Here is a 14,303-nt window from a genome sequence, read left to right as displayed (position 1 = left end):
TGACAGGGTCAGAATTTGATGTAAATGACATAGAAGCATGGATCCATCCTGCCTTGTATCAACGGTTCAGGCTGCTGTGGTGGTGTAATGGTCCATCCCTTTATGACAACAGTGTACCCATCTTCTGTTAGATACTTTCAACAGGATAATGCACCCTGTGACAAAACACTAGTTTCTTGAACATGACAATGAGTTCACCGTACTCCATTGGCCTCCATGAACTTGATCTCTAATCTGTGGCATCCAAAATCTGACCATTAAGTCTCTGAGTCAGAGTGGACGTTTCTGCGACATTTGAAGAAAATCCCTCAGAGGTCTTGTCAAGAAAAAGATGAACATGAGGCACAGTGACTTTGACCTGATCATTTTATCCCTGAGTCAGCATGGACATTTTTGCAAAGTTTAAAGAAAATCCTTCAAAATTTCTTGAGACGTTTTGTTTTCAGGAAAGGGGTGAACCTGAGGCCCACTGACCTAAAAATCGAATACATTATAAAGTCTCTCTGACATATGACCCTAAATATCCAATCATTCCATCTGTGGTTCAGAGTGGATATTTGTGCTAAAGTCCCTCATAGGGTTCTTGAAATTTCATGTTCACAGGAGTGACTGGGATTGATGGAAAAACAGTAGAGATAGACACACAACACCAAAACATTTTGCCTCTGGCCCCAGGCCAACACTGATGTGGGGGCATAACCTACAATTTACTTTTATTCTGCAGGAACACTACCAGGTTTGTACTTTTTCACTTGAACTTTACTAAATATGTTAATCAGTATTTTTAATTCTCCTAGTTCTCTTCAGTTTTTCTCAAATAAAAGAACAAACAAATTTTATCATCTGGCGTCAACTTATTAAACTGGACGAATCAGACCTAAGGGTAATTGTCTGAAACTGACTTTAAGTCTGAAGAGATAAAGTAACAAAAGGTCAAAATGTCTAATATCAATTAAATACTGCTTTGATATTGCTGTGTTAAGAGAAACAAAAACCTCACTCGAATTAACATTTTTGCAAGAAAGTCTTCATAAGTCTACTCTGATATGTGATATTTATGAAGGGGCTTGTGGTGACAGTAAATGGTTGCACTTCACTGCCCTCTAGTGGTTTGATAAAGTGGGACATTTTATCAAATCAGCATGGCCATTTCACTGTTGTCAGATAAAATCTGCAGGCCTCATTACATACTAAATCATTTTTATTTGTTGGTTTAACATTGGTTGCATGAATTACTCACTGGTTTTTCATTTCATGTATAAATACTTTTTTAATTACACTTTGATTTACATGGTTGAACAACCATCTTAATTTGAATCTAATCTACAAATAATCCGTTTGACATTAATGCTATGTTTTTATATTCTACATTAAGATTTTCACTGGCACAATCGTTTTGTGTGTATGAGTGAAATAGCACTGCATAAATCAACTGATTATAGTAAATTAATCTCTTAAAAAATCCCTGTAGAGAATTTTTTTCAGAAATTTTTATACTTTTAGAGACTTTAAACATACACATCACACACATATGAAGATTTTATTTCCTTTTTAGGGTGCTTTAGTAAACAAAAACATTGTGGGACAGCCCTTCAGAGGGTTTTTTTCTGCTTCTTATCATTATTATGAAATATGTTTCTGCTGTTTGGCTGTGGGTTTTAAGAACAACTAATAGTTATTTTTAATGAAATACTCCCACTTTGCATTCCCTTGCTGTAGTATTCTCTTATTTAGTCACTTTATTTTTTTGTTTTGGGTTACTGTCAAACATGTAGTAAATAGGGGCGACCCATGTTTACGTCTGGCCTGTGGCTCCCTTCCACTCATTTTTCCCATTTTTTGACTCTATCCACTGTCCTTCACTCTAAATAAAGGCATAAAAGCCAGAAGATCTATCTTTAAAAAATGAATATAAAAATGTGCAAAGTTACTTCACTCATGTAGTTAGGTCTTGTTAGTTATACATGAGTGATGCAGTGATGTTCCTGATATGAACTATGAAGCTGTCGGCCATATTGTCCCGCAAACCTTGACTGCAAATCTGTAGAAGACAGCCTACAGTATCTAAGTGCTAACAGGGTGAAGAAACGGTCTTCTTGGGGTGTCGTCTTCTGGGGACGCCCACTTTGTGGCCTGACTCTGACATCCCCCGTTATATGGAACTTGGCCTTCAGTTTGGAGATGGTACTAGGGCTCACTTCAAACAATGCCGCAACTTGGTTTTGCGAAACACAAGTTTGAAGTTGTCACATCCCACGGGCCCTATCCAGATCAGTCAAATGTGGCGTGCCAATTCTTGGAGCAGACACTTACTGACCACTGTAGCAGGGCCCATGCTCACAGGTGCACCTGGGGGTACCAGAAGCTCAAAACAAGACTCAATAGCAACAGCAAAATAAGCTCTATAGCATTGGCAGCCTTTGGCAAATTTTTCATAGGCGCAACCCACATACTCATCTCTGCAGCTCATTCCAAAAATGCATGCTCCTTACAAATGTGGCACCATTTAAAAGGGAAATAAACAGGCTTTCCAACGGAATAAGATTTATTGCCAAAAAGCATTATTACAACAAAGAAATAATCCACTGAACACAAATTTCCTTACTTTTTGTGCTAAGTTTATTATATAAGTGTTCATACATGGGTGAATTGTTGTGGTGGTATTTGTATGTTGTTAGGAAGTTACTTTGTTAGTAAATGAAAAAAATGAAAAACGACTTACAGGTTGATTTATCGAACTGTCATTGTTTTTTTTCTTTTTATTTTGTTCTAGTTATTATTTTATCAGTCACATTTGTATTTAGGTTTTAACTGTTAAAAAGGGTTGCTGCAAATGTTAGAACAGTGAATTCTTAAATGTGTTGGGGGTGATGCAACACCTCTTTTTGTACGAAAATGTTACAGAGTTGTAAATAAAGTTTAAGACAAAAAATCGCTAATGTTCGGGACAACCTGAATGGTATACTGTAACACTTCATAGTCCCAAAGTGACTTTAACTGTCGAATAGAAATCTGAATTCTTACAAATTTACATTTTTTCAGCTTGTTGAAGCAAATGAACCGGCAACACTTTATTTTTCCAGGAAAAACAGATAAGAAACAGCGAATGACTTCGGTGTCAACGGTCGGCGTATGCTAACTCCAGTGAGGAGGATGCTAATAGCTAACCTGATGTCAGATGGAGGATAGCGATAATCACAAGGAGGGGGGAAACACGGCCTGCTTGAACGACGTGAACTTTCAAAGTAAGTTTGCTTTGTGGCACTTCTGTTTTAAGTCGTAAATAGTTTATAATCACTTAGCTTAAAAAAATACTGCAATATTTATTTTTGTAAACTTAAATGAGATTTCTATAAGCCCACTTGAATTTGTAAGAATGCTTTTTTGCTATACATCTGCTTAGATTGGCACCGCTATTTGACGCTGAAACGACTACTTTTTACAACAAAAAATGTGCTTTTTTCTATCATTGACCAAAAAAACCCCCCCTCAAAATCCAAACTTAGTCATTATTTTAAGAAGAAAAGTAAGGTAAAGTGATAGTGTGCAATTTGTGTTTCAAAGAACTGCTATAAAACAATCTTTATTTCATTAAGAAGACTTAAGTCAGGCTTTTATTGGGATTAGAGTATCGTGATACAGTTGTGCTTCAAACCTTATTGTGAAACATGTCCTACTGAGTTGGGTGTATACTTGTATCCCTCAACAGTTTTCAGCCCTTTGCCTTCATAACTACTGTAGTCTGATGCTGCAACTGAAATAATACAAGCCGCTAACAAGCTAGCATGTAAACCCAATTTACCTAACAACAGTCCCTGAGCGGCCTTTATGAGGTTTTCCAAGTGAAGGCTCTAAATTTAGATTTTCTCGTGTGGGTTTGGATATTAAACAAAGGCTTGTTTAGGAAGTCAGATAGAGAAACGTTTTAAATTTTTTAAACCACTAAAAGTCTGCTTCGTCCCTCTTTTTGTTTCCCTTTCTCTACCACGTGTTTGTCCTGTTGTTCTGACATTATTGTCAAAGTCTGTCAAAATCTACAAGAGCCTAATATCTCTGAGGATTTAGGCTGTGCTGCCAAAAATGCTTTTCAGGAGGTAACTTATTCTCAGCGTGGGGAGAAAGTGGTCCACGCTGGGCCCTTGGTGGCTTACAAGAGGCTATTAGAGGCCTGCGGCGGGATGCCTCACAAATCCAATTAGGAAGGGCTGGGACTGGACCTGGACTCTGTGCCGCTGTCTGTCAGTCAGAGCAGGTGTCCGGTTACTAGAGAGATGTGTGTGTGTGTTAGAGCGATGGAGCTACATTTCTGTGTGTTGATTTCACCAAAGTGTAACGTGTTTGCTTGGTCATTTTCTGGTGTGTGTTCCCACTAAGTCTCTGCTGCACTGACTGACATCACTTAGAGGCTGCCACTCTTCAGTATAGTGTCATTAAGTTATAGACCAACTGCTGCTACATGATCATTTTACTATTAAATACAAAAGAGTTTCATTTGACAGCACTACTTTCTACGAACTGTTAAATATGTGCCATGTGTAGTTCAGTGGTCAAAAAACAGCCAACTTATTATTATTTTCATGCTTGCAGGGGGATTTGAACCTACACTCACCAGCCACTTTATTAGGTACACCTTGCTAGTACTGAGTTGGGCCCCCTTTTGCAAGGATTTGGAAACATGCCTCAGAGATTTTGGTCCATATTGACATGATAACATCCCACAGTTGCTGCAGATTTGTATGCCGCACATCCATGATGCAAATTCTCCCGCTCCACCACATCCAAAAGGTGCTCTATTGGATTGAGATGTGGTGACTGTGGAGGCCATTGCAGTACAGTAAGCACATTGTCATGTTCAGTGAACCAGTTAGAGATGATTTGAGTTTGGTCACATGGTGCATTATTCTGCTGTAGCCATCAGAAAATGGATACGCTGTGGTCATAAGGGGATGGACATGGTCAGCGAGAATACTCAGCGAGGCTGTGGCATTCAAATGATGCTCAGTTAAATGTGCCTAGAAAATATCCCTCACATCATTACTCTACCACCAGCAGCCTGGTTCATTGATACAAGGCAGGATGGATCCATGCTTTTATGCTGTTTACGCAAAATTCTGACCTAAATGTTGCAGCTGAAATCAAGACTCATCAGACCAGGCAGCATATGCTATTCTGCATACTAGAGTTGCAACAAGGGGTTATTTGAGTTACTGATGCCTTTCTATCATCTCAAACCAGTCTGCCCATTCTCCTCTGACATCAACAAGGCATTTTCGCCTACATCGGTGGATATTTTCCCTTTTTCTGACCATTCCCAGTCCCTGTAAACCCTAGAGATGGTTGTGCATAAAAATCAACAGTTTCTGAAATAGACCAGCCTGTCCGGCACCAATAACCCTGCCAAGTTCATAGTAATTTAAATCCCCTTTCTTTCCCATTCTGATGCTCGGTTTGAACTTCAGTAAGTCGTCTTGACCACGTCTACATGCCTAAATACATTGAGTTGCTTCTATTTGATTGGCTGATAAACTATCTGTGTTAAGCAACTGACCAGGTGTACCTAAAAGAGTGGCAGGTGTGTGTACTAACATAACATTAGATGAGTAAAATTGAAAAGAAATTAAATATAGGATGACCATAAATACACCTTTTGCTTCATTCAAAGAATATTACCTCAGCATCCTCTAGAGCAGTGGTTTTCAAAGTTTTTTGCCCAAAGCACACCTAATATTATACCATATCTGTGCAAATTAGCCACTTTAAAACAAGCATCTTTTGTTATTTAGTTGTAATAATAATGTAAATCCCTGAGGCACACCTAAACTAGCCTCAAGACACACTGGTGTGCCTTGCCACACGATTTAAGAACCACTGCTCTAGAGTTCTCCTTTCTGTTTGCATGAATTAAAGTGATCATTGATTTTGTGGCAGAAATAGTTGACCCCTATCCTAAATAAGTCTCAGTTAAATGGCAGTTAGGATTATAAGAAGGGATTATCTGATCTGAGGTCTGTTGCATCAGTTCTGTCTTAGGTTTAGCGTTGTGGTACAAACTTCACACTAATCTTGTGACTAAACAGAAGTGTGAAATTGTTTGGTTGCATCCACCCATTTTTTACAATGTCTTTTGATTTTTATTCTTTGTTAAAACTAAATTATAATACGACGAGGTTTAATCATAAGCCCCACCTTACCAGCATGAGTTTTCATTTACTGTGACACTGTGAAAGATCATGCTAGAATATGTAGACACTTTATTACTATGGATTTAATTTTACAAAAATAAAAGAGAAAAAAGAAAGACTAGGGAAAAAAGTTCTCCTTCAGTCCACTAGGTGGCAGCACAGGCTAAAACTCATCTCCCTTAGGGCTCAATCTGAAGACTCTTTCACTCAAGTGCACAAATTATCAGGGCTGTAGTCAACCAAAGAAAATCTTGGTCGACCAAAATCACACCCAGGCACCAACCAATTGATTGGTTGTTCAGGTAGAAAATTAAATAAATACATTTTAAAAACCACCTCGTTGGGGACCAGTTTAATCCATACAGGTTCCTTACTGCACCTGCTTGGTAATCTAAATGATCCTTAAATGAACATAACAAGCCTTTTGAAGCATTAATACGTTTTTATAGGCTCATCACATCATACTAAAAAAAAATAATTGAGAGACGATCAGCGTGCACCTGCCTTTGAGCTCTGTGATCCCAGTGTGAAACTCTTTAAACTCATACAGCCTACAAAATACCCTCAGATCAGTGATTTTTATTCATTTATAATGGCGCTGTGTCATTTATGAGCATAAAGCAGACAGCATGCAGCGTTTATTTACAAAAAAAAAGAGCGAAGGTTGGCTAATGACCAGCAGAAATCGCCTTTTAAAATAAAATAAAAATATTTTTTAAATCAAGTTTTAACTACACAGCGTAGTTTGCAATTCCTATTTTAAGATTTCCTCTAAAAACCAAATCTATATATTCTCTGCTATGTAAATTCATGTTTTTTTTTTTAAATAAAAATTCGTACTGCGTATCTTTATGATATTTATTTTACTCTTCATTATGCTTTAATTTCACTATTATTTTAGTCATCCATTTTTTCTCACTGTTGTGAGGCATTTACAGCAGAGATGCATTTCAGCTGATACTGGCCCATTGACAGCCGTCAGCCACCTTCAGTTAATGTGGCATAAACACAGATCCAGGGTTTTTCCTGGCTCAAACTGAGGCAGAGGTTGTACCATTGTGATCATGCAAACCCTGACCCTTTTTAGGGTTTTAGAGGCATGCTGCACCAGGGTAAAAATGTTCACATTTAAAGTTACACAACATCAACCACATTGAGAGCAAAATTAAGAGATTGAATCTTTAAAGAAATATTTTGTTCTACAGTTTATGCTCTTGTTGTACTTAAACCAGAGACGCACTGATTCTAATTTGACCAATTTTAATTTTTAACTGTTTCCCAGTCTGACCTCCTGATTAAGATTTTGGATGATAACAGTTTTTTTCCCTTATAAATTTCATTGAAATCAGAAAACTTTTTTACCCTTTCTTTAATGGTTGATCAATATTAAGTCAACACCAAAGACACTGGTAAAAAACTGTTAACCTCTCATCTCTGATTTTAACTTATCTATTGATTTAGTGTTGGGTTAAATAATCAATTTGAATAATATGTGATTTAATTCTGGTTTAGGCCCATGTTCTATAAAGATTGACACTGTTTATCCTTCTTTGTCTATTATAATTTTTTGATAAATAAAAAATCAAACACAAGAGAAAATCTTGGATAAGTGGTAGTCTGACATTAAAAGACGTAATTCAAAAAACATTGGTATCACTGTTTCTAAATAGTTATTTTAAATGTTGGTATGGGTATCAGCCTTAATTTTCACTTTCTCTGCCCAGTTTGTTGAATGTTTTGCATGGAAATATCTACATGAGTGTAAAATAATCAAATTTGTCTTTTTAGATGAATGCCTTTAAACCTCGAATATTTCCAACAGTTTTCAAAGCCAGAGAAATCCGTAATTTCTTGTTGTTACAGGACTTGTCCTGCCATGGCAGTCTCCTTGAAATAGCTGCATGAAGGATGTGTTTATTATTCCCATTGAGTGCTGTATGATACCTCAAAGACTGCTCAATAAGGGAGTGCCACAGGCAGCTGCCATTGTGTTGTTGTGTCTCATTCGTGTTTTGTGTACTTGTAATCAATCATGATTATTCTTTACCATCAGCTTTGTGTTCTGTCACCAAAAGCTCCCTCCTTAGCCCATAATGCCACACCCTAGCAATCCCAGAATCTACTGTGAGTAGCACAGTAGATTCTTTTAACAGCTTTTCTTTCTCCTTGTGAGATTCATCCAGGAAGTGATAATGCTGGTTTACTGCTCAGGAAATACACTCTATGGAGTACAGTTTTTATTGACCCATCAATGGTCAAGTTTACTGATTCTCTTTTGGCTGAATGGGAGCAAAACCCCTGCAGCAAGATTGAAAAACAGGTTTGAGTGACCTTGAATGAAAGGAGAATGTTTTTTCATCCTACTAATGTATAATTTAAGCCTACACTAACCACATACGTATCATTTAAATGTCCAAATAGTTTTAGAAAAAAAGTGCACATGAAGAACCAACAGAGTGGGAAACAAAATCCTTCTGAACTCTTTGACCATAACACCATCTGCTGGTTAAACTGTGACACCACAGCTTCTCTAACTGTGACTCAAACCGTTTTGACATGTGCTGCAGCCTGCATGCGTATGATCAAACCCCCATAGTGTTAATCTTCACCGGCATGCTGTGTATGACACATACATAACTGAGGTGATAATTAACAATTACCACATGCCATTTCTGTAACCCCAGGGAGTCATGTTCCCAGATGTTAATTTTTATGGAAGGTCAAACCATGTGTGTTAACCTGCTGCTGTAGCTGCTTCTATATGTCGGAAAACGTTCTGAAAGATTGTGACCTGGCTTCAAGTCTGTGCTGAAGGTAATCTGTGTTGGGGATAATTTAAGGACTCTGTGCAGCATGGCATGTTGTTGATATGCACAAGTAGGGACATATCTGATGTGATGGCAAGTCAGTATGATGTAGCTGTTTATGAAAAGGCTTATGACCTGCCTAAGCTCCACCTCTTTGTCTGACCAAAAGTTGGTTTGAGACATTTTTTTGTTAAGGTGGCCAATGAAGATTAGCCTTTAAAGCCCCTGCATAATCCAAATGATTGACATCAATAGTCTTATATATTTTATAGTCTTTGGCTCAGTGATTCCCACAGAATGATGCTGTGCTGAGGTGGTGGAGATGGCCATCCTGCCCTTCCTTTTACTGTATGTTTATATTTTGTCTTTGGTCTTTTAACAGTATTCATCAACAGTAGGTTTTATAAAGATGCTCAAAAAAACATCACTCACCTTTTGAAATGTTTCATGATATAATCATTGCAGGTGAGCTGAATGTGGCTTATTGTTAGTGAGAGAATACTGCAACCATCATCCAAGTGTGCAGGACTACAGGAGGATATCAGCGGCAAGAGGCTTTAAAAAAAAAAACTGTGCTTAAGTTTTAACATGAGACATCCCACTTCAATCAGTGTATTTACAGGAAGGATGAACAAGGGGAAGTCTCTCTCCCATGTGCACATGTTGACTATTTATGAATTGAAAAATAAAAGAAAACATGGTCAGCAAATATACATGGGTGGCTTTTGGCCCATCCAAATACTGTCATTGTGTGGAAAACACTGTCATTTTGCATAAAGCTTGAAAGAAATTGTCCTTAATCATCTTAATTTTTTTAAACAGTAAAGATTCTTTCCAAGTTTTACCTCCAAAGATTTAAGACAATTACTATTTTCATTTGCTTTAAATTATTTTTTATGTCTATTTCTTTTTGATTTTTAATGTTAATTTAGTTTTTTGTATATATTTTGCAAAAAGACTTTGCTAGGAATTCTTTTTATAGTTTTTGTGTAAGGTTATGTAATATGGGATAAATTTTAGAAGCCAGAAAAAGTGTTGTGTAATCAAATATTACACAACAAGATTATTAATAGTAGCGCATGTGACCAATAACCAGTATTTGAAACAGTTATACATTTGTTTTGACAAACAAAATGCACTTATTGTGGCAAAAGTAAATTAATAATAATGCATATTGGAAAATTAAAGAAAATAAACAATCTAGCCCTAGCTCTGTCAACATGACATACAGCACAGAGATACACAGTAGCAGCAGGAAACAGGAAGTGATGTGCCTCTTAGGCCTCAGTGTTGATTGGCTGGCCATTGTGTGACATCAAGCCCGTCAGATAGTGTTGTGAGGAGGTCATTAGGTGATACTGTAGAGAGTGAAAAACAAAGCCACAGGGGATGACACATCTTGCAGGGAAGCCATAATAGCACACCTCTGAATGAACTGATTTTGGCCAATTATAGGGAAATAAAATGCAGATACCAATAATCGGCTAAATGCCAAATATCTGCATCAATAAAGGGCCTGGCTGATAATTAGTCAACCCCTAACTACCAGTGCTCACTCTCCCTGTTTTTTAATTTATGAATATTTTTGTGGCCTTTTGCCTTTGTTGGGTAGGACGGTTTAAGAGAGATAGGAAATATGGGGAGAGAGTGCCAGGGAAGTCATGCACCAATCATGCGCCGGGATCGTGAAACAATCCTGCAGCCATTGATATGATATCAGCAAGTTTTAAAGATGAAATTGTTTTTGATTGAGGGGACAGTAAACATAGATGTGGTTTCCAAGCTTTGTAACACTCTCCTGTTTGCTGAAAACAACATGGCTGCTGTCCCTTGTCATCTGTTGGAGTGTTGTGTTTTATCTTTTTCTCAGAGACGCCATGAGTGGCTCAGAAACCACTTAAAAACAATGGGGGTCCAGCTGGGACTGCAGTCTCACCTTTTTCATCAGGGAAGATGGCACGTTAACATGGGGCACTTAGTGCAGGGAAATAGAGCATGAAAGGAAAGATGAAAGATGACACTTTGAAAAAAGAAGAGCAGGTGGTAGCCGAGGAGACAGTGATCAATAAAGCAGAGTAACAAGGACCTGAAGAACGCAAAGACTTTTTAATGGAGCTTTAGAAGATGTTATGGAAGATCACTGTCTTTACATAAGCTGTTTCCTTTATAAACACTATTTTATGCGAAATTCATCACTGAAATTCAAAAGTTGGCGACATTTTGTGAAATGTGAATAAAACTGTGAATACAGCGTGTTTCTATTCAATTGGATACAGCACAAAGACAAGACATTTCCCATTCAAACTGATAAACCTTATTTTTTTAACACTGTAAAGCCTGATACCTCAAATAATAGCCAGAAAATTATTATTTTTTGAACTGATTTATCAAAATCCAAAAAAAACCCCAAAACCTAAAAAAAAAGACCTTAAAATTTTATGTACTGTATATATTTTTGCTTCACATTTGATAGATAAAATGTTTATGACAACTTATAATCCACTGGAAGGCGTTTTTATCATTTAGGATTTAGGATATTATTGACCATGTTGATTAGAAACAGGTCTCATAAAATCATGTGTCAAATATAATACAACTGTCTTTAAAGGGTTAAGGAAGTAAATACACAATCTAAATTTGATGCCTGTTATGTGTTCCAAAAAAGTCAGGATAGAGGTGAGAGAAAAATGGGAAAGTTGTTGAATGCTCAAATAAAAAAGGAAAAATAATATAAAGAAACTTCCAAGGGTCAGTAGGTTAATTGGTAACAGGTTAAAGTACTCTGATTGGGTATAAAAGAAGCATTCCTGAAAGGCTCAGTTGTTCACACTCAAGATGGTTTGAAATAATGGCCATTATGCTGTTGTGTGTTAACAGCATGATGCTGCATCTACTTACAAGTGTAAATTAAGGTTCTACCATGCAAAGTGAAAGCCATGTATCAACAACATCCAGAAACACAGCTGACTTCTCTGGGCCTAAGCTTATCTGAGATGGTCCTACCTAAAGTGGAAAAGCGTGCTGTTGTGCACAGGACACCCCTACTTATTTCAACAACACAATACTAAACCACATTCTGCACGAGTTACAACAGCATGGCTTCACAGTAAAAGAGTGCAGAGACTGGACTGGCCTGTATGCAGCACAGATCTGTTTCCCACTGAAACAGAACAGTGAATTTTAAAGTACAGAATGTGGCAATGAAGGCCCCTCAATGTTAAACAGCTTTAATGTAAATCAGTGGAAATGAGTAGGAAACCAGAAGAAAACCCTATTCTAACCGTATTCACACAACATCCCAACTTTTTTGGAATTGGGGTTTGTAAATACAGCATATGGAGTGCAATTTTCTATTAAGCAAAGTCTTCATTTAAAAACAGGGAGTGAGCAGTGGAGATGGGCTAGGGAGAGTTTCTCCATGTCATCTTGTGTAATTGAGAGACCCCGATGGCAGAATACTATTTGTTCAATGAGAAACTAGCAGGTTGTGTCACAGGTTGTTACTCTATAAGTCTTAATCTTTTTCTTTTTGTTTGTTAAACAATTGTACATGTTTAATTAGGTATTGATAAGAATAAATAAGGCCCCCTCACTACGGTGAGAATCAGGTCTGTAGGTGTGGAGAGAAAACATTTCCTCTTTCACCCTTCAGCTTGTTGTCTAGTTAAACGTGTGATAGTGTCACCTAGCACCAGCCAAGGTGTGACACTTTACACCCTCACTACAGCTGTGTACTGTCAGCTTTTAATGGATTCACTTTACATGTACACTTCAAACTTAAGACAATCCAATCCTGATTTATTTGAATTGTTAAATATAGCATTTGCACCTAGGAATGGGTGGTAATATAGTAATACCAAGGCCATGGGAAGTAGGGGTGCAGGAATGCTGCAGCACCCCCTTTGCAGAAGGTAGAAAATTTACATGAACCCTCATGTGAATAGATACAAATTACCAAATACATATTTGAGAAATATTTCAGTTTGATACATTTATTGTTAACTATATTTAGTCACAGTAGTTATTTTATTTCTTGATTAAAAAAAAAAAATCAATCTGGTTAGAGTATGTTTACATCTGGGGTCATGACCTCACGTAAGCTCAGTCACACAACAGAACAAAAATGTAATTGCAAAAACAGATTTCAGACTTCTTTATGAATCAACTTAAGAAAGCTAAAGCACGCGGGGAATCAGAATCAGCTACCTGCAGAACTTGGAGCACAAACGATGACAGCCCAAATACGTCGGTCAGTGCTTTACCCAAGAGAGAGCTTGGAAGTAACGTTTGTCAAGCTAATATAGCTGAGGAGGCTGCAGCTAGCTCTGACAGGACGAGTGCTGCCGGGGGAGAGGAGGGAGAAGCAAGTGGCAAAAGTACCACCGGGCCAAGGGCAGATGTGGGAGGACAGTGCAAACTATTGACACAGCCTTGGGACCATGCCTTTCCTGGTAGGCGTTTTGGAGGCAAGAACTTTGACCAGACTTTTCAGCCTAGATGGTTTGATAAATGGAGGTGGCTACATTACAGAGATGGACTGTGTTTTTTGTTTTGCATGCATCAAGGCTGTAGAGAAAAAGCTACTATCTTTAGAGCAGTACGGGCGGATGGAGACACTTTTTGTGGAGAGGGGAGCAGAGACTAACACACCTTGCACTCATGAATATACATGGGGACATTGTTGAACAACTGGATATAGAAGACATGATGAAGAGTTTCATCAGTGAGAGTCCTTAGCACAAAAACACCTTTGGAGTGACAACATGAGGCAACATCACCTTTTCACACACAGTAGTCTGGCTGAATACATGTAAAGTTGTTTGTTAGTTAAATTAGCTGATGCCCTATATCTTGGTCTGTAAATATTATGCCAGTTGTCTATTCCTCAGTGTTGGAGTTTGTTTTAAATCTGGCTTTGTTGACAGCAAGTGCATATCTGCTCTTGTATGAGATATGAGAATAATACTGTATGATCCTGCTGTATGATCCTGCTCTATGAGCATGTTTTGTTGCTGTTTCAGTACTGATAGTAATTGTGTAAATTTAGCTTTTTGATTATCCAGTTTCGTGCTGCATTGTGTCTACTATGTCTTGTGGGTTTCCTTACTTAAATATCTAACTTTACATTATTTGTATTTTTAAGTTAGTATTTTTAACCCCCCTGCCCCCCCCCCCGTTCTCTGCAGCTCCCTCCATCCGAAAAATCTTCCCACGGCTAAATATCCATGGTATTTCTTTAATTACCACCATTAAGACGGTGCTGTGTAATGAGCAAACTACAGGTATGTCTCCTTTTCCACCTGCTGCACTACTG

The 14,303-nt window shown here is 37.8% G+C and overlaps 1 protein-coding gene across 2 annotated transcripts in view; it reads left to right on the top strand.

The window, feature by feature from the left end:
- Nucleotides 1-2,941: 2,941 nt before the first annotated feature.
- Nucleotides 2,942-14,303, top strand: part of nts (neurotensin) — a 118,340-nt gene continuing 106,978 nt past the window's right edge. For both annotated transcript variants that reach the window (XM_041795919.1, XM_041795917.1), the window contains exon 1: nt 2,942-3,245. The gene's annotated coding sequence lies outside the window, so the exon portion shown is untranslated. The remainder of the gene's footprint in view (nt 3,246-14,303) is intronic.

This window comes from Cheilinus undulatus, linkage group 9 (genome assembly GCF_018320785.1).
Source record: "Cheilinus undulatus linkage group 9, ASM1832078v1, whole genome shotgun sequence".
Classification (NCBI taxonomy): domain Eukaryota; kingdom Metazoa; phylum Chordata; class Actinopteri; order Labriformes; family Labridae; genus Cheilinus; species Cheilinus undulatus.
Note: the sequence above shows the minus strand (reverse complement) of the source record. Positions and strands in the feature narration are given on the sequence as shown.